Source organism: Eumetopias jubatus, unplaced genomic scaffold, assembly GCF_037043125.1.
Source record: "Eumetopias jubatus isolate StellerSeaLion01/CBP00866 unplaced genomic scaffold, mEumJub1_p1.0 scaffold_4, whole genome shotgun sequence".
Lineage (NCBI taxonomy): Eukaryota > Metazoa > Chordata > Mammalia > Carnivora > Otariidae > Eumetopias > Eumetopias jubatus.
In genome coordinates this window covers 103,601,850-103,622,924 of record NW_028274810.1, presented here as the reverse complement: position 1 = coordinate 103,622,924, position 21,075 = coordinate 103,601,850, and the positions used below count along the sequence as shown (strand labels likewise).

The window sequence follows — 21,075 nt, the reverse complement described above, 5'->3', positions numbered from 1 at the left end:
GGCTGGTCACTACTGGAAGGCAAGCAGCCCTGCTTCCTTGGAGGAGCCTTCCCTCTGTGCCCTTCCCTGGCCAGCAGGGCTCAGCCAGGGCAGCTGCAGTCCTGTCACCATTCATGGGGGTGGACTGTCTCAGCAGCATCTCAGGGCAGTACCCGGGGCTCGGCAGGACACTCAGAGGGAGCGTTCCTGTGCTGTCAGGCAGCGGGTCATCATTGTAGTGCTGATACAATTTCTAGGGACCCAATGCTGAGCATCCCAGTGACAACCCACCTCCAAGTGCATTTTTCTACACCAAAAAATAAGAGGAGCAAATGGCCCTCCCACCGTCTGCATGGGCCCCTCTTTGGACTCTATGTCACGACAAGAGTGCAGGAGGCAGAGCCTGTCTGAGATGCTCTGGACTTTTCCTCTCCACCCCCAGCTGGAATCAGGGTTGTTGACCAAATGAACGCATCTCTGAGCTCACGTTCTCCCCTGAGGCATCTGCAGGTGGCAGGAGAACCTGCATTGGGCGTCAGCTCTGGGGGACCTAGGAAAGGAAGTGGCACATCCACGGGGAAAGTAGAGAACAGATGATTTCCAACTGTGAGAGTCTCCTCTGTTCCCTGTTCTCCCCCACCTTCAGGAGTGAAGCTTGGAGAGGGAAAGCTAGGCAGAGGGGTAGGTGCATCAAGGGGCTCCAGGCTGTAAGAGCACTCATCATAATGAGGTGGGGAACATGACCTCAGAGGAGTACCCTCTGGGTTCAGGCACGAGTTTGAAAGGGGAATTGGACTGTTGTCCACAGAGCTTAACTTTGCACCAGGAAAGCATCTGGGGTGTGTGCATGCACGTGTGTGTGTGTGTGTGTGCACGAGTGTATGTAAATAAATATGTCTGCATATGTATGCAAGGAATGCTTCTTGAAAGTGCTTCTGGGCTGGGCCACCTCCTAAGTGCCAGGGTTCCTGGAGGACTTCATGTGAAAAGAAAGAAATGAAACACCTTCCAGATCCGTCACAGCTGAACAGTAAACCCTGCTGGACCCCATTCCCGTCAGCTCCCAGCCCCTTAAACTCTGTGTATCTGACCATCAGTCTACTTTTATATAAAGTGTGCAGTGCTCCTCTGTGTTGAAAAAACAGGCCTTTTAATAGCTGCTATAATAAAAAAAATGACTTCCACCTCCCCAGCTCTCTGGGAATGAAATTAGTCCTATTACGTTTTCCTCTCCTATTAAATTCTCGGAGCCCGCTATCTGCTGATCAGCAGAGACTCAGTGTGGTCAAAAACGTCCAATTAATCAAGGGACTATAGGAGTCGTCAGAACATTCCAGAGTTCCCGAATGTCTATGACCGGGTAATTAAGAAAAGAAGGTTTAAAAAATTGTCTACTCTTTTGGAACATTCTGACCTGAAGAAAGATTAAGGAGACTTGCACCAGGTGTTTCGTGCATCTGTCAGGAAGAGAACTTCCAGAACAATCTGGTGCTCTCCCAACCCCGCTTAGCGAGGACTGCAGCAGTAACCACCCACTCCCACTGCCCCAGAGGGGGCTCGGCACAATCCCGCCACATTTGCTCGGTGTTTGCTCCCTTATAAGACATGTGGGGGGCTTAATGAGATGGACACAGGGCCAGGGTCTATGGAGCATTGGGCAATGCCCAGCCAAGTGATTGTGCAGAGACTTGAATGACAGGGGTACAATGGCATCTAAGAAAAGGAACTGATAATCCACCTTATTTCGTAACAAAGAAGGCTGCTTGTCCTATGCCCAACAAGGTGGGCATTTCAAAAGAGATGTGAAGGAACTTGCTGCTGGAAGGACCAGAAAGCATTCATATAGCCCCAGACCACAGAGAAAAAAACCGAGGCCCACAGAGGTTGCAAACTTGTTCATCCTCTGCTCCCAGTGATGGTTAGGGGTAGATCCAAACCAAGACTCAGTCCCCAAGTTCTTCCTCCCTTAGCATAAGTTACTGAACTTCCCCCACATTACCCCAAAAGAGCTGACCGTCAGGATGGATGCGCTAAGGAAAAGTTTTGATGTGCGTCCACCCTTGGAGGAGAAGGTGAGCATCAGCTGCCCGACGAAGACACGTCCAGGAGAATATTCTGTGGGGAAGCAGGCGGAGAGAGCGGAGGAGGAGGAGGGCCAGGGTGCTGCCCCACTGTTACTGCATGAATTGGATGCAGCTTGTGGATACCGGATGCCCGGAATCTATTGAATGGTCCTGGCTTTGAGTCACCCAGCAAAATCCCTGCAATAAAGCAAGAAATGCATGTCTGTCCAACCAAGGACAGAAAGCCAACCAGCGAGGGGCCTGACTCAGGCAACCACAGTTCTCCTGAAATGAGGAGGCAGCAAAGAGTTGTTGCTGGGAGCCCCAGCCTCCTGCTGCAGAGAAAATGATCCTCTCCCTCCTGCCGCACCTTGCTCAGAATCAACAGTAAATCCTGAAAATGAGACCCTGGGTGGAACCGAGGCAGACACGGACGTATCCGACTGGAAGTCAGCCAGCTCTCTCCCACGGCTCTGCTTTTATAGATTTTAACTCCATCCCTGATCCCACCAAGAATCTGTTTGCCTCATGAACAGCTCAATCTTGTATAAAGAGAAATCAGACATTTGTCCACCCTGGCTTTCAAAGGAGTGGCCTGGCCACCCATGCAACACAAAAGACATTCCTTTAACCGTCAGGGTCCCTGCAGTTCTCACCGTCCTCTCCGTCCCTCCCTCATCTCCCCCATGGAGTGTGATGGCCCCCGGTCCCCAGGCCCCTGCCCAAGATCTGTGCCCTCGAAGCAGGAAGAGCCCGACCTGCCAGCCCAGATCCCTCCCCAGCAAACTCCCGGAACCTTGCTGCATGCAGATCCCACTGGCATGAGAAAGCCCTTTCTTCCTGGTCTGGATGCATGCAGGACACCCCCACCCCGGGCAAGTGGACACCAGGCAAGACGTTCAGGTTTCTCAGCTCCCTAGACATTGTTAATGCTCTGCTCTCTAAGTGCTCCTTCCCTGCCCTTGAGTGTTCCCGCCTGCTCTCTTGTGGTCCCTTCCTGCTCTTGAGTGCTCTCCCAGCCTCATCAGCACCCCGGCTCCACCCTTGAAGGGTCGACACCTACCTGGTAATGCACTGAATGGTGGCCCCAAAACATGTCCCTGTCCTAAATCCCCAGAATCTGTTACTGTGACCTTATTTGGAAAAAGGTTCTTTGCAGATGTGCTTAAGTTAAGGATGCGCATGTGAGATCATCCTCAATAATCTGAGTGGGCCCTAAATTCAATGGGGAGCGCCTTCTAAGAGAAAGGGGAGACACAGACACAGGGAGAGTCCATGTGAAGACGGATGCTGAGGTTGCAACAATGTGTCTGCAAGCCAGGGGCCACCGGAGGCTGGAAGAGGCAGGAAGTTTCTCCCCTAGAGCTTACAGAGGGAGCATGGCCCTGCTGACACCTTAATTCTGGGCTTCTGACCTCCAGACCGTGAAAGAACAAATTCCTGTTGTTTTAAGGCCCCAGTTTGTGGTCCTTTGTTAGTGCGGCCCAAGGACACTCACACACATGCTGTGGTTGTTGCTTACACGGTGGTGGAGGCTTTCCCTGGGGAACAGTGGGTCTCCCGATGTCTTGTCTCCTCTCCCTATGATGCTAATGTGACTTTCACCAGGTGCCCCTACCTGGATCCAGGGCCTCCCGACCCCGCACACCTGGCCCTCTCTGGGTCGCCCACTGGCTTGTTTGATTTTGTGAGCTGGAAGCAGCTCCTGTGAAGGGGATGGAGCAGTTCGGGGTGTCTAGACAAAGGGGTTCAAGACAGGCAGGCTATCCTGTGGCGCCCACATTCCCCAACTGACTCATTGGGGAAAACAATGAGAAGGTAAATAGTCTGTGAGCTCAGAGACCCACCTGCTTAGCAAGGCTGCCCCAAGGTCCCCTTGGGAGGCCAGCCCACTCAGGGCTCATTTGTTTTGCTATCTTCTTCCCTGAGGCCAGGGGCTCAGAAGCTGGACTTGTAGAAACCTCAGCAGCTGCCTTTCGGGGCTCTTGGACCCTCAAATACCAACCGGGTATCTGGAAATGGAAGGGCTATGGGTGGAGAAGAACCAAGGCCCAGGGCAGCCTTAGGTGCTGCTGGTACCCCAGTCTTCCTCCTGCAGGGGGGCTGGGCACCCGCCCCACCGTGCCTGCAGTGTCCGCTGCATGAGCACATACATGAGTCAAGCAACCGAAGAATCACTGTTTTACAGGATCTGATGCTTTTCCAGTTACATATTCTTGGCACAGACCTTACTGTTACTATTCCCCGGGGATCAGGAGGGGCAAGTTTTCTGACGGATGGGGGTAAAGGTGGCTTAGAGAAGAGAACCACCGCCTGGGTTCAGGCCTCCCAGGGGTGAGCTCACCACACTGCCCTGAATTTCTCTGCTCCCTTGGGGCGCTTGCTTGCTTGCTGCAGCCAGGAGTGGTGTGAGCGGGAATCTCCTCAACTCTGCAAGGATGAACCTCAACAGGTCACAGCCTTAGTATCCTGTGCAAGGAGACCTGCTCTGCAAAGGAGGGGTGTGAGCCTTCTGCCCCCAGGCTCGCGGCATGCACCTGGCATGACCCAGGCCTTCGGAGGCTTTTCAGGAATAACTGGTGGAGGAAGGAAGACCCCGTACCAGGAGAGCTGCCTCTGCGGGGCTTGGGGACCCCACACGACCACAGGGGATGGGCCCTGTACCAAATCACGTGTAGCAGCCATCGGCTTGGGAGCCTTCAGGACTCTGTCACAGCATCTACAAAGGCTTCTGTCCCCTCCCCTGGCCAGTGGGGCGGCGCTCCAGACGCCTGAGCCGGGGTGGGTGCTCCCGTGGCGCAACCCTGACCTGGGTGGAGCTGGAGGTGCCGGTCGAGGTCTGGGCTGGGCAGACAGGCCCTCTCCGGTCTTCAGCCAGGCTTCCCGCATCTTTGAACGCCCCCCTCGGGCTCACATCAATGTCGCCTTCAGCCGTACCTGCTCTTTCTTTGCTGGACGAGGTCATCTAGGTTTCCCTGCCCCGAACCATCATGGCATCCAGGCTGGATAGCACCCCCTGTTCACAAGTCTCTGGCCTGTGGCTACCTCCTTCCCAGAAATTTGCTTTCTCATTCTCCCAGGAGCCTCTTGAATCTCAGCTTTCAGAGTTGCCAGGCCAGTAAACAAGGGGGTCATTAAAAAGAAAAAAAGAAAGAAAAAAGAAAAGCAGAACAATTGCAGTTGCTCCCCAGGGCCTTGGGGAGGGGGGTGGCTCTCCACAGATGTGCATTAACATACCAGGGAAATGGTACAAAGCACCGCCAGCCGCCCGCCGGCCCAGGAGGACTCCGATGGAGCTGCAGTTTTTCCTGCTTCCTTCCACGTAGGAGGGCAGATTGGAGGGAACATCGTAATGCAAGAGGACAGCTCAGCAGGGAACGCGAGCAGACCGTCCCTCAAGGAGGCTGCAGACCCCCTCCACTTCCAATGGCAGCTCCTGAGGTCACCTGCTCCAGAAGGCCTTCTCTGATGTCCTGATGCCCGCCGGAGACAGGACCCACACCTGCTCTCGGCCCAGGGCTGACTCTGGCGCATCTGAACATGTGCTGCGGGCTCGCCACGCCAGACATCCCCTACATTGGGTTTGGAAGGCTTTCACCTGTTTCTCTTCCTCTGAGACCCTTCGTCCCCATCCTCGTCTAGAGAAACGCTCTCTGCCAGATTTGTCCATCCTGGACTTGGATTTGGTTGTGATTCCAACCCCGCAGGAAAGACGGTGCAAGGAACACCCACGGGCCCTTCACCCAGATTCACCAACGCTTACACTTGGCCCCTTTGCCGCTGCCCCTCCCCCTCCATCTTTCCCAAGGAGAAAGAGCCGAGGTGTCCAAATCAGGACATTTAACCCTGGGGCACACTTGGGCCGCGCTTCGGGCGAGCCTGTCCCTGCAACACAGGCCCCCGCCTTCTCGCTGCTTCGCTGTCTCTTCAGGTCTCTTCAACCTCAGGCAGTCCCCTCCCCTTCTTTCTCCTTGACCTTGACGTTTCTGGGGAGCTAAGACTGGTTCCTGTGGGATGACTTTCTATGTTGGTGCTTTCTCACGGTCAGATCCAAGTTCCCCTTTTCATCAGTGATGGGCAGGTGGGGTTGCAGCCCCCTCACTGCCCCAGGGCAGGAGGCACCTGTCATCCCAAATCTTCGGGACGAATCTTCGACCGCCTGGTGAAGGTATGTCCACCGGGTCTCTCCACTGTCAAATTACCTCTTCCTTCCACAATTAATAAGTAAGTTGTGGGGAGATACTGTGATTCCATAAATATCCCGTTTGCTGCCAAATGTTCAGCCCCTGGTTTCAGCACCGACCACTGGTTTTCTGAATCCTTTCTCGGGGAGGGTTCTGATGTGAGGAGACCTTTCCCTCCTCCCCGGATTATCTACTTTCCTGTATCAGTATGGATTCATGGGTTTTATTTTATTCAACAGACTATAATCCATCTCTATTGTCACTTATTTCGGTGCGCAGATTGCCCAAGACTGCAGCAGCCCCCAGGACCCGGCCCCGTGTCCTTTCACAATGCACCCCTCTTGGAGAACTTTCTTCCTTTTTGATGCAACAAGAGAATCCAGATTCGCCCTGTGCTTTCCCTGCCTCAGACCTGAAGTCAGGCTTTTCTCCAAGGAGTCCTGGTTCCTTTGGATGGAGAATGGTCCTAGAAATAAGATCTCGGTGCTGGTAACAGAATGAATGTAAATATATTCATATAAATCTACATGATATTAGTATATACAGATATGTGTCTATGTGTATTATTTATGATGTGTATATACCTATGTATACACATTATATGTGTATGTGTGTTTCTATCAACACACATACACACGGAAATGAATTCCCACTGATTTCTCCAGCCCCAATCCACAATTTTAATCTTCCTCCTGTCCGCACTTGCAACTCCCGTTCCCATCAGTGAGAGATTGAGCTCACATCTTCCTTGATATACTTACTCATTTGCTCATAATTAGAATAAAGAGAAAATACTTTGACAACTGTTAACCCATACCACTGTAATAAGCAAACCCACTAACTACGGCTCAGTGGGTGTTCACCAGTTTGGCTTTTGTAGCCAAAATGTGAGTGCCGTGCCCGAGTCACACAGATCTTAAGCAAACCATTTCACAAGTTGTAGCGAATGCACACGTCCGTGCAACACCCACCCTTTCCAAGGTATAGAACGCATCACTTAGACTTTGAGAAACTATTTGAGATCACAGTGATGAACATGTGCTACACACATTTTGTCTAACATTTTACTATTTCCTCAGGATGTGCTCCCATCAGAAATAAAAGTAATTGCTCAAAAACTACAAACTTTCAGAAATCCCTTTAAATTGCTAACTTATGCTCCCACTAGGTGCGCATCAGCATCACCCGTCACCCCAACTTTTACCAGGATCCGAGATGGTCATGCAACAAAAAAGCATGGCCCATTTTGACACTGTTGTGTCGGAGTCCAATGTGTTTAAGAAAGTGTTCCAATCAGAGTGTATGCTGATGAAGCTCACAAAGAGAACACAGCTGAGTCACTGACCAGGAGCACAAGGGTGCAGGTGGACCATTATCCACAGTGGTTGGCTCTGCCCATTGGACACAACACGGACTTGGTGACTTGCAGGAAGGATGCCGTGAGTGCAGGCGTACGGCTCGAGTCCCTGGGTCCCCTTCTCTCGGACACTGAGGCAATGCCTGGAGCACATGGGGGCCGAGGTCCTGGCTTCCTGCCCCTGCACTGCAGGAGACAAAGGCGAAATGCGTGATTCTTCTCTGCCCTGTCCACCTCTGGAGCTGAGTGCCTGGTCTAATGTGGCTGGAGGGGTGCGAGGAGGGGGTGCTCGCTGGCCTTCCAGCCTCCCAGCTCCGATGCCTCACACCTTGAAACAAACTGAAGACAAGTTGTCACCGCTCAGAAGACTTAGAGGACAGAGCTCCTTGCAGATGCCCAGGGTGTGGTGTGGGGCCTGAGAATGTCAGGGTCCCTGCACGCTGTCACCCTTTCTGGTGCCCTGCTGTCTGCCAGAAATGGGGCAGCCGAGGCCGGAAGGAGGGGACGGTGTAGCAAGGTCCTTCCTTGCCTCCCTCTTCCTGTCCAAGATGAAGGAGGTTTGAACCCGTGGATCTTAGCCGGGAAGCCACGTGGCTTGGTGCTTTTTCCTATTCCCTGATTACCCCTGAGCTGGCTGAGGGTCTCAGTGCAAGTCCCGGGCCACGCTGAACTGGAAATAATTAGTTACGTAATGCAATATTAAGGCCATAAATCTTCCCAGGAACAGAACACATAAACTCTGGTTTTTATTATCCACTTACTGCACAGACCCTGGCTGTTCCTTCATTGCAGCCCAATTATCCTACAATTACTGTTATATTGTTAAGTAAATAGTGTGCCGGAAGCAGCAATTGCTGGGCCCATAAATGTATAAGCAAACATGGAGCGAGGCCCAGGAGCCCGGGCCAGGAGACAGGACAGGGGCCCAGGTGGTCGCAGCCCCCAGGTCGGAACGTGGCACTCAGAGGACACACCCACCTGCCCTGCGATGAGTCCCGGGCACCCCCTTCCCATCCCAGCATGAGCGACTTCCCTTAGACAGTGTGGCTGTGGGGCGCTGTCACTCCCGGGGCTACTGCTTGGGTCTCCTTCCTGAGCTGGGGAGCAGCATCCGGCTGAAACACACAGGGAACCAAGCAGATCCGTGGTTTTTGTTTTCCACCAGCATGCACGTGGCTGCTTTACTCGGAGCAACCCAAGACTGGCAGCAGACCAGGGGGCCTTCAGCAGGAGGACAGATGAACAAATGGGCCTGATCCCGATGGAATACTAGTCAGCCACAAAAAGGGAGGAAGTGCTGATCCACGCAACCACACGTGCTAGGCAACAGTGGCCAGGCACAGCCCACGTGGATCCAGTCGCATGAAGCTCTAGGATAGGCCAACCTCGCCTGTGACCTTAAAAATTCTGGCCACTGGGCACCACTGGACAGAGGAGGCAGAGGCAGGAGGCGACGTTCTGGGGTTCTTGGTAGGGTTTGAGTTACACGTGTGTGTATTTGCCAAAACTCAAATGGTGACTTGCGTAGCCACTGGACCAAAAAGACAGAGACTGTGGTGGCCTTGCCTCAAGAAGGTGCCCCACTCGGGCGGTGTCCCATGGCCGAAGGGCTGAGAACCTGCACGCAAGTCTGGCCATCCACCCCAAAGCATGAGGGAGGGTGAGCTCTTCCCTAAGAGGGTCATCATTCCAAGCTCCCCTGTGCCCGCCCTGGGCTGGGATGGGACCTGGCAGATGGAAAGAATATTCCGGAGACCCGTGGGGGTGCTCCTGCTGAAGACCAGTTGGAGCTTGGGCTTTGGAGACAATGCGCTAAAATTGCTCAATGCCAGAAATGCTGGGAGTGCTGCATGGCTCATTGTATAGCATTTATGCTTTCTGATGCATTTCCAAGTCTGCCTTCTTGTCTTGTTTCCCCAGGGTGACATAGTCAGGACAAGTGGCTTTGTTCCTGCCAGAAGGACGGTAACCTGCATCTCAGAGAGGCTGAGTAAGCACAGCCCAGGGCTGAACACCAAGTTAGTGACATTGCTGAGACCAAACCTCAGGGTCCCCTGTTCCAGAAACTTCTATGCCTCAAAAGCAAGCTAGGTGTGTTCCAAGGCAAAACGTGTGCGTGGCCTGTGGGAGGCAGAATAATGTCCCCCTAGAGATGTCCACGTCCTGATTCCCAGAACCTGGGAATCAGCACCCGTGCCTGAAGGGCTTTCTCCTTTCTGACCCCTGTTCTTGCAGTGAGCTGGGAACCAGGCACCCAGTCACGTCTGTTTACAATTAATGAAATGATTACCAAGCACAGATTGCAGAAAGAGCAATCTCCCTTCTTATAATAACATCTTCCAACAGGCTACTTTGCAATGCGTCTGTTTATACCCACTGTTTAAATTGAACATACACTTTTTTTTTTAAATTCTATTTGCATTATCTTATCGAGCGATCATTCCCTGGAACATCATAAAACAAACATTAATTAGGGCTCCAATTGGTGCAATCTCCTTAAAAGCTCTCAACCGTCCACAGGCCATCCCATCCTCCTGACTCTCATTTTAAGAAAGTTGGTAACAGCCAGAGCCAAAATCTCTAATGCAGAAGGCAAATGCTCCCTGATGCCTTTGGTGGAGAAGGAACGGAGACCATGGCCCCGGAGCGGTGACGGAGGACGGCAAGCCCACCAGCAGCCGGCGAGCCCCACACGGTCAGCACTCAGCCAGGGCCTCACCGGCACCCTGCGAGGGAAGCCCTGCCCATGTCGCCCCCATAACCACAGCACGGTGCCCTCACAGAGAGATGCGGGAGGGAGCACAGCTCTGGATGTCAGGGGCCTGGGGTCTTTTCTGGCCATCTGTTCCTTGTCTGAACACCGATCGGGATATTTATTCATGGGGTGAACCAACTTGGCCCCATTTGCCCAAAACAGCTGCTTTGGCCCCCAGCGTGTGCTCACGTCCCGGGAGCTCCTCAGTCCCAGGCACACTGGGAAGGCCAGTCACCCTAATTACACATTACACCCCGTAAGGGAGTGAGACTGACTTCTCTGTCCTTCAGAGCTGTGCCCGTGGAGGCCCACACACCCCTCCAAACTCACCTTCCTCCAATCTGGTCTGCTCACTGACCCCCGAATCCATCGGGGTTCCTTGCCCAGAACGCTCCTGTCTGCTTCCCCACTGTCCCAGAGTCTAACACGGGGCGCCGGCCCCTCCTTCCCAACACCTTCCTTCCCGCTCTCTTCTCCAAATGGTAGCCACACCTGCTGCTTGGCCAAGGCTCAGGGCAGGAGGCAACTCTTCCATATCTGGGGTCCCTGACACACCAACGTTGCTCATGTAATACTACAAAAAAAACTCGACAGAGGGTCGCCTCCCCAGCTCGCTTCAGGCACTCTTCATGGCACAGAGTTAGTGTTGACTTGGGATCATCTCTGATGCACTCACCTTGCCCACAGGTCCATCTCCCGAAATGCTTCATGATGACAAAAGCAGGGGGGAGAGGGGGGAGAGGGGGAGACAGCTGGTCCTACACACGGCTCCCCGCCCCCAGGGTCAGACGTCACAGCTCTGGGGCAGGGCTCCTGTCCCCAGAGGACAAGGATGACAGCCATGGGGCAGCACAGGGACCTGGATCCAGCAGGTCCTGTGAACACACCTGGTGGGACTCCCGGAGCCTGAGGTGGGAGGCACGTCTGGAGCTCCTCGGGGCACCTCTTGATGCTCCAACCGCAGCTCTGGACAACCCTCTGCTGGATCTCTTGTCTCCAAACCACATAGTCCTACAAAACCAAGTTCTTTAACATTTATATCTACTTTCTGAAGATGCTTGGTTATTCTGTCGCTGCATTTCAGATCGGAGCAAGGGGCCTACTTTCTGCCACCCCACGTCCTCACCCCACCTTCCTTGCCGGCATCAGAGACACCTGCACTTCATCCTCTCTTCCTCCCTCTCAGGAGCTTGTCTAAGTGTCTGCTCGCTCACCACCCGTCCCCGTTGGCCTGGGGACTTGGAGGTCTCCAGCTGGATTTCAGCACTAAAACCTGAATGATCCCACTGAAGGACGAATGGGACTGTGTGAACCCCTTGAGCAAAATGGGCTTAGGGACCAACTTCAATTAGCAATAATCGCGCCTCGGATAAACCTCATTGGCTACGATACTGCCACTGCGCAAAGCTAGGGACCAACTTCAAATAGAAAACACATCCAAGGGGCACAGGTCCTTCATCAAGACGAGATGAGGATGTCTGGAAGCAGTTTCCCCCCATTTTCTGGAAAATGAACAATTCCAACCGCACTCACGCACAGGAACCCCACCTGGAAGCCGCGTGGGGGAGCCTGCAGGATCCCGGCACGGGAGAGCCCTGCCCACCCCTCGTCTCGAGGAACAGCCTCAAATCCTGCAGGGAGGTCTCGGTCTCTGCCAAGCTCTTAGGCTTCAGCTAAAGGAAAGCACATCTAAAACATTCTCCTGCTAACTTAAATATTTCATCCCTTTTTTCTAAATCAACGCTGTGCACTGTTCCCAGGTTTAAAACAAACAAACAAACAAACAAACAAACAATAATAACGTCTTCCCCCAGTGGTGAGAAAATGGTATGCAGACCACTGTAATGTCACCACCCACTTCACATCATACCTCGCCTCGTCAGCTGAGTTATTTTCATGGCGTTATATATATTTTAAAAAGAGAGAAGCTGTCACCAGAAGGGTAATTGTCCTTTGCACGTAATCCTGTCTGGATGGAGCTGAGCGGCCCTCACTTCATTAAGTGCAAAGCCTCTACCTGAGAAAATCAATCTCCGCCTAAATCATCAAGACAAAAATCAATCCTGACTATGCGTTCCAAACCTCTATCGGCATGAGCATGTCAGAGGGATGCCACGGGCTGACTCTGGAGGGCCCCCCCCCAGCCCTGTACCCCCAGGAGCTGAACATCTGGGCGTGTCCAGGGGCCCGAGGGGCAGGACAGGAGCTTTTGCAAATCTAATCAGCAGGAACCACATAAAGAGAAGGGGATTCATTTGGTGCCCATCAGGTAGAGTGTGAAAGGCACAAAGTAACATCCATGGATGCAAACATTTATTGAGCAACTACTGTGTGCCAAACCCTAGTAAAGTCCTGAAGATTCAAGGTCCGGTTTCTGTTCTTCAGGGGGTTCCAGTATAGTGGGGATCATGAGCACATAGGCCCTAAACTTGTCCTGAGAGAATTGGGAAATGCAAAGGGTCTTATATATATGGGGTGGAGATAAGGGGCAATCTGAGTCGGGTCTTGAAGGATGAATAGGAGGTTGCCAAGAAAAGTTTCCTTCCTAATAGTGTTGGGAGGGATTGAAGGATGCCACATTCTTTCTACGATGACAAGTTTGGATTCTCTTGAGTCGGCACAGAAGACATGATGTCCAAAATTCAGTCCCCATTTCTAGACAAGTCTTAGTGTGGCTCAGCCCTAGGGAAGCAACTGGGTCAAACTAGAAAAAAAAAAACAATGAATATCTCTTTAATACCTCTCCCTTAAACCTAGAACTGAAACTGAGTCAATACCTGCTTCTTCTCTTCTGGGAGCTGCTTAATGAGCCCCAAGAGTTTCAGGGGCTCCAATTCTGCCAGTGGCCTCAGTTTCTTCCCCATTTCTCTACTCTCCTAGACTAAGTTCCTCAGGGAAGTCCATTGCTTCATTGGTTCTTCACTAAGGAGCATTCCCTAAGTGCCAGGTGCTGAGCTGAGTGCGAAAGATGCAGACCATCATGAGGGACCCGCAGGAGCCCAGTCACTGGGCGGGGGGGGGGAGGGGTGCGGAATAAATAATGCACTCACCATTGGGCATGGAGAAAGAACACCTGAACCAATCTAGGGAAATCAGGGCAGGCTTCCAGGTGGAGGAGACTCCCAGGTGATTCCTGAATCTGAAATTGCCTGCGTTAAGATAAGTTGTGGGCAAGGCATCCAAGGTAAATGGCTTACACATAAAAATCGTGTTTCACACCCCCAGCCCCTTGATTAGCACACTGTCCCTGTGATTCCTATGGCATCCCTTAGAGATAAGGAGTACCATCATTTTAAGGATAAAGAAACTGGCTTAGAAAAGTCAAGTAACTTTTCCAGACCTACTCACCAGGGGAGAGGCAGTGTCAGGCTGGAAACCTGGGCCAGATGGACCTCCAGGTAACAGAGCAGAGCACGTAGAAGTCGGGGACAGGGGACAAGGTGACCAACACCGGCTGAGCCTCCGAATTCTCTAGGCCAGGGGGAAGGGCAAGCATCCACACCCTAAAGGGGCGGGGTCCCCTCTGTCCTCATATACCGAGGTGGGGTCCGCTCTGTCTCTGGAAATATTCCGCCTGCCGCCCACCTGCCCAAACGTGTGTCGAGTTCCGACTATGCAATGGCTCTGTTTCAGGTCTCAGGGTCACGAAGACAAGAAAGTGCACCCACAAGCAAAGATAATTCCAGCACCAACTTCCCTAGAACTTTGCTACATAGAATGGGGTCCCTGGCCCCGCATCAGCCCAAGCTTGCTAAACCATGCAGATCGCCACACCCTGGCCCAGACCTGCTGAGTCAGAATCTGTATTTTAACACCCTAAGTGACTCCCAAGCACAGTACAGCTTGCAAACAGCAAAGGAGCAGAGGGAGAAATGACCACGCGTAGAGGGTCTCTGATGCTCTTGGACCTACTCTCCATTTAATCTTTAATAACCAAAGGGCAAAACCTGGTCCTCCCAGGGCCACACCCAAGAAAGGGTTAAGTAGTGCTAAAGACAGTGGGTGGTTAGGTATCTGCATGGGAAGGGCACGGACCAGGAGGGGTGGGTGGAGATGGGTCCTGGGAGCAAAACCTCCCCTGTCCCCCCACCCCAATTCCCATTCCAGCATGGTTCCCAGGCTGGGGGCCACTGTCATCGTGCAGCTTGGGGAAGGTGCTGTGAGCTGCCCCTGCTGCAGAAGAGGTCAACACAGGCCCGAAGTCCGCAGCTCCTAAGGGACACTCAAACCAGGGTCTTAGGGTTCCCAAGCCTGCACCCCGCTCAGCAAGCGAGCAACACATGCATTCGACTGTGTGCACACGTTCCCCTTCTGCCCCTGCTCATGAGGCCATGAGCTCTGTGGGGGCAGGGACGTGTCTGGTGCCTTATCCTCCCCACCAGAGCAGGGAATTATCAAATACCTGTTGTAAACAAGCAGATGAAAACAGCACATGGCGGGAGGTGATGTCATCACAGGAGCGGAGCGTGAGCCCCATCTCCCTGCAGACCAGGTGCTGATGTGGGCGTCCTGGGGAAGACAAGACGAGGGTGACCAGCCGGGTCACGCAGGGCCGCCACGTTGAACTCGGTTTCCGTGTCCTGCTCTCCCTGCCAAATGGGAAAACAAAATGCACCGTTCACTTGGCAGCAGAAGTCCTTAGGGTGTGAATTGACTCAGGCCATCAAGAGGCATAAATAGGTTAGGATGAATAATGAGCGGTCAATATCTGCATGCAAAGCTCAGAGTGCGCTGTCTAGTCTGCGTGACCTTGTGACAAGGAGCCTCTGCCTCTCCTCCCCGATCCCTGAACCTGCTGCTTGGAGCTCTGCCTCCCCAAGAGGCCAGCCCCGAGATGTCATTACAGGACCAGGAGGAAGGGCAGAAGCATACAAGCAAGCACAGGTCGTCCTCTGCTTTGCTTTGTCCTGAGCTCAAACCCCTCACTCTGGGGCCTCGGTTTCCTTCTGTTTAAGCAGCTAGACCCATCCTCCCAGGACGGGGAGGATGGGAGGTGGTTCTCACACACCACCCCTGTTTTCTCCATGGGCATTGCTGTTCCTGACTTCGCTCTCCCTCCCACACATTCGCTCCCCTCCAGACAAGGGGGCGTGGCTTGTCGGTGAGTTTCGGTTTTCCTTCTAGCTTCTCCTTGCTACTGTAACAAATTACTACAAAGGTTGTGGCTTGAAACAACACAGATGTATTATCTTGCAGTCTGGAGGCCAGAAACCCAAAAATGGGGCGGCAGGGCTGGAGGCTCCAGGGAGAGAATTTCTCTGCTTTTTCCAGCTTCTGGTCGTGTCCACACCCCTTGGCCCACGGCCTCCTCACTCTGACCTATGTGTTCACCTTCACATCACCCTTTGCAGACACTGACCCTCCCGCCACTCCCCTGTGAGGACCCTTCCATGACCACGGGCCCACTGGATAATCTCCGTGTCAAGGTCCTTGATTCATCCCATCTGCAAAGTCTCCTCGGCCATGTGAGGTCATGTATTCTCAGGTTTCAGGGCCAGGGCATGGGCATCTATGGGGGCAGGCTTTAGTTAACCTAGCATGGGGAAGGAAGTGGATGTGGGTGCCCCAGCCCCGCCTGCAGAGGGGGCAGATCCTGGACCCCTCTCCTGCACTGTGTCATAAACTCAGGCAGGCGGCTCTGACCTGGGCCTAGTCAAGTGTCGGGCTAGGAGCAAGTCCATTTGGCAGCACCCCGGTCACCCCTTCTCCAACAACCTTGCCAGAAATGAAGATGATTTCCTTTTGCCCTTTACCTATTTGATTCTTGTGTCCAGCTCTGAACTCAGGGTGGGGTCTGGGAGGGAGACTGTCACCGGCTACGTTTCTAAGAATGGAAGAAACAGACTGAGAACGAAATCTGGGAACACAGATATGATGGAGACCGATCTGAGCAGGTGGACCGAGGCCTTAGCATCCACCCTCCCACCCCCTGTGCGTTTCTGACATTGTGGGAACTGCAAGGTTCCATGCGGCCAGGGTTGGGGAGTGCAGCCTGGGCAGGCCACGCGGGGCCTCAGGCCAGCATCTGCTCAGGCTCTGCCAGATCTTGACCTTGGCAGGTCACTGCAGCTTATGGAGGCTTTAACCACAGGCCAGTGGCCGCTCTTTAGCCTGTGCCATTTTTAGCAAGCACAGGGAAAGCACGGCTTTGGTGATAGAGTCCTTGGGTATACAGACTTTAAGGCATTAGGGGACGGGCTGTTTATCTTTGCTCTTTTTAACTGTGCGTCTCAGGCCAGGGAAGCAGGACTTAAAACCACAGGAGCATCTACGTTCTGCTTGCACAGAGCCAGCCTGGGGCTCCGGCTGCGACCGCCCAGGGCCCCCCTCACCCCGACCCCAGCACACAGGGAGCACATGGTGAATGATACTCCTCCCTTTCTCCCTTTGTTCCCGAATTGCCTTCCAGTAACCTGAAAGCCCTGGGGTCCTCACCAGTCACCCTCTCAGATGGTCTCAGGTGGACCCTGGATTCTCAGTCACATCAGTTCTGATCAAGACTTTCGATTTCTGAGGCCCCAGTGCCGCCCGCTCTGCAGAGGGCCAGGGAAGGTGTTGAGGAGGGAGGCTGGGAAGCGATGAGTGTCATCCCGTAAGAAGTGCCGGGGGGCGGGGCGCAGGTGGTCGCAGACCCCAGCGCTGAGAAGACAGTGAGTGGAAGCTCAGGCCCCGCACTTTCTGCCTCCCGGTACCAGCTTTGCTGGGGGAAGCGGGGAGCTGGAGAACGTGCCTGCAAGTGTCTCTCAAAAACACAGGCGCACAGAAGGAAGACAAAAGGAGGTCAGACACACAGATTTGGGGTTCCAACAGAGGGGTCCCCTCAGGAGGAAGGGGGAGACCTTAGGTAAGGTGCCAGGCTGTTGGGAAGGGGGAGTGGGGGATTCCAGGGCTCGCCCCTCTCAGGGGAACAAGGAGAGTGAGACTTCCGGCCAGGTTAGAGCATCGAGAAGGAGGAAGAGGGCTGTCTGCAGGTGAAGGGCTCCTAAGGGGGTGCGAGGCAGCGTCTCAGCTCCTAGGTCAGAGGGCGAGGGACGGCAGACCCTGGAAGAAGCATGAACTGGGACTATTTAAAGCTGCAGGTGAGGCTTAGGGCCAGAGCCACGGGGCTCTCCCTTTTTGAGGACGGTGACAGCTGCAGGAAGCAGGACAGGAACGCTGGACAGCTCACAGGGCAGAGAAGGGGACATAGCTTTCAAGGGGCACCCTCTGTGTAGGTGCTGGGGCACCTGGGTCCTGACAGAGAAATGCAGGGCTCAGGGCTCGGGGAGAAGCCCAGCAAAGCAAGCACCTCTCTTTCACGGCCTGGGTTCGAGTCCTGGCTCTCTGTCCCTTATGCCGTGGGCCTCAGGCCGTCCCTCAAAGCGCTCCATAACTCCGTTTCTTCACCTGTAAAAATGGGGTGAATGATGTATGTTGCATGACTGATAAAGAACTAACAAGTTAGCATCTGCAGAGCATGTGGGAGGGTGCCTGGCCCACGTCCGTGCCCTACAACACGCAAGCGTTCGTAGACGGTCTTGCGTCGGGGAGGAGGGCAGGCAGGAGGGCCGTGGGCAGGGCGGGCCTGGGAGATGGTTCTGCTGGGATTAGACACCACAGTCGGATTTCCTGAATCGGGAAGGCAATGAGGAAAAGATTTGTTTAAACTGTGGTTTTGGCAGACTTAGGACTTATGGATTTCATATTTCTTACTACAGGAAAGAATCCAGAGGAAAATGTCAGAATACAAGTGCCTGGTTTAGCAAACAAAAGGAAAATAAAAGGAGGGAGGCCCCGGGAGCCAGCAAGCACAGCCTTACTGTGTCCTGTGTTGGAGGGGATGCTGGCCAAACACAGTGGCCTCAGATCTGACCTGGGGATGCGCTGGCGGGGAGCGGGATCTGCAGGGAGACCCAGGCGTGCGGTGCTGACTGGCATGGGGGCTACCAGCCTCCTGTGGACACCAGCATTTTCATTAACTAAAACAAAATAAAACTTAAACTTCAGTCCCTCAGTCACCCTGGCCACGTCTCAGTTCTGGTGCTCCCCGTGCCGGTCGTGGATAGAGAACGTTTCTATCATCCTGGAAGTTCTCGCAGGAGAGTGCTGCTCTGGGTATGCACCCCTCCATGCCCACCACCGCGGCAGGAAGGGTGTCAGCAGGAAAGGTGTTGTGCAGGGAAACGGGGTTTACGGGGTTTACGCTACAACGTGAGCCCGTGGTGGCAGCGGTCCTGTCTCCTTGCTCACGGCTGCACACCCCAACCTCAGGATGGGTCTGTGCAGGCCGAATGATGGCCTCAGAGACAGGCATATCCTCTCTCTCCCCACCATGCAGGGACACAGCCAGAAGGTGCATCCCTACAAGCCAGGAAGAGGGTTTTCACTGGGAACTGAATCTGCCAGCACTCCAGTCTTGGACTTCGAGCCCCCAGGACTGCGAGAAATGAATGTCTGCCTGCGGTAGTTTGTTAGGGAGGCCTGAGCCGACCCAAACAAGGAGTTAGCAATGCGTAAGGCAGGGGGTTGTGTCCAATAGCGACATCATTTTAAATATGCCGCTAAAACCTAACCGCTGGTGGGTAGGCCCCAGGCAAGAGTGTCCGCTCACAGCGCAGATGTCGACACCACCCCACTGATAAGGCCCAGCTCTGGGGGCTCGGTTGGTCCCCCCCTCTGACGGCGAAGCCGCTCACGAGTTATGCAAGAATGTTCTCGCCAGGCAGTTAAAGATGTGCCTGCCTCGTGAATTACCACAACCCATCCATTCTCGACTGCGGCTGAGCCGAACCCAGAGACCTTCCATAATTTAACATGTGATTACCTCCTGGGCCAGTGGAGTCCGGTGTTTAAATATTCCAGGCAGAAGCCTGGGCTGCCAGCACTGTGCCTCCCTCCCGGCAGCCGGCTCATCATCTCAAGAGGAAGAAGGGGCGGCAGGTAAGTGACGCTTTCACACCAGGCCTGGGGCCACTCACCGCTTCCCATCAAACACAGCAGCAAGAGGGGCTGGCCTGCCCCCACCAGTGTCCAAGAATGCCGTGGACTCGAATTCGGGCAATCCGTGTCCCTTCGTAGGCCAGGAGTTGTCTGGACTGGGTGCCCATGCCTGTCCTGGGGAGAGACTCACCTTGTCTGCCCAGCCCTCGGTCACTGGCAGCTCCATTAGGAAAAAGCCCCCCTTAGGGGTTCTCTGCAGCTCTTAGGTGGATGGGGCTGATTCCATTTCCTGCGAACGTGGCAAGTGTGGTCAGATATGGGGGCGGCGGCTCCTCCAGAGCTGGGCCGGCCCCCGGCTGTTTGCCTACATCTCCGGAACGCTTCTGTCCAGGGAGGGTGCTCTCCTGTGGAATTCTCAAGATTTGTGCACCAAATCAGCACCACAGCAGTTCCAATACTCAAGTCAGCCCTTTGTGTTCTAAACACTGGCTCACTTCCCCACGAAGGGGGCTCCGTGCTGGGCGTAAGGACACAGGAGCTACAAAGAACGAATCTGCCTTGAGCTGCATTGTGTCCTCCCAAAAGTTCATGCTGAAGTCGCAGATGATCAGGAGGCAAGGACTGTGAGTTTCTCCTGGGGAGGAGCAAGTGTGGGCCAAGGTGGGGAGGTTGTGACCGTGCAGACCATGTGCCGGAGCAGGGACTGCGTGCACGGGCAGCTAACAACTTTGAACACCACTCCCCTGCAAGGTTTTGTGGCTCACAGCCCACCTCCCCAGACTCCTGCGCCCCTCACCAAATGCATGTGCTGATGCCCCAACCCCCAGTGTGCTCGTAGGAGGAAAGGCGTCCTTTTGGGCGGTGTCTAGGTTTAGATGAGGTCCTGGGGGGAACCCACGGTGGGATTGGTTCCCTTGTAAGAAGAGGAAGAAACCGTCACCCACTCACTCGCCTACTGCCCCCCTGTGAGGATGCATCAAGGAGGTAGCTGTCCATCTCTTATTCTAGGAAGCAATCCCTCACCAGACCGAATCTGCCGGCTCCTTGATCTTGGACCTCCAGCCTCCAGAACTGTGAGAAGTAGATGCCTGCTGTTTACACCGTCCAGCCCGTGGTATTTTGTTTTAGCAGCCCAAGCTGGGACCATCTAGGAGGTAAGGGTGGCCGCGTGCTTAAGCTCAGGCCGACGTGCTGTGAGCACAAAGGGTCCATGCAGCTCGAAGATTCTCACCCTGGACTTTCTCCTTGCTTCCCCTCCCTGCTGAGGGAATGATGACGGGGAATCAGGGCGCAGTCTGGCCTGCTCATTCTGGGCATGCATAAAAGAGAAAGGAAGCCGTGTGCCATGGAAGGTGCTGGAGTGAGGGCCCCTCTCCTAGCAGCTTAGCCTGCACCCAGCAAACACAGTGGCTCTGGACAAAGGATGGACACTGGGTTCTCAGCTGTGAAATGGGGAGAGTCACCCACACCTGGGGGGGACTTTGGGCATGAAAAGACATTCTCTAGGGAGCACCCAGCACCTTGCACACACCCAACAGATGCCCAGCACCGTAGGCTCGCTCCCAACACTCAGAACTGCAAAGAGAGTGATGCTTCTTTATTTTCTGGAGCTGCGCCTGTCTTCCTAATGGGCCTCCATCCAGTGGGCCATGGGGCTGGAGAACGGGGTGAAGTTTAAAGGCATTAAACTCACCCATTCATGAGATCTCGGGGCATCCTACGTTCATACATGCAGAAGACCAGGGTTGAGCCCCTTCCCCATCTCCTGTGCAAGACGAGGCCATGACCTTGCCATGGCAGAGAGGAGGGGACTTGCCT

At 54.0% G+C, this 21,075-nt stretch overlaps 1 pseudogene; it reads right to left on the bottom strand.

The window, feature by feature from the left end:
* Positions 1–11,680: 11,680 nt before the first annotated feature.
* On the bottom strand, positions 11,681–11,747 carry LOC114213430 (U4 spliceosomal RNA; annotated as a pseudogene).
* Between the last annotated feature and the right edge of the window lie 9,328 nt (positions 11,748–21,075).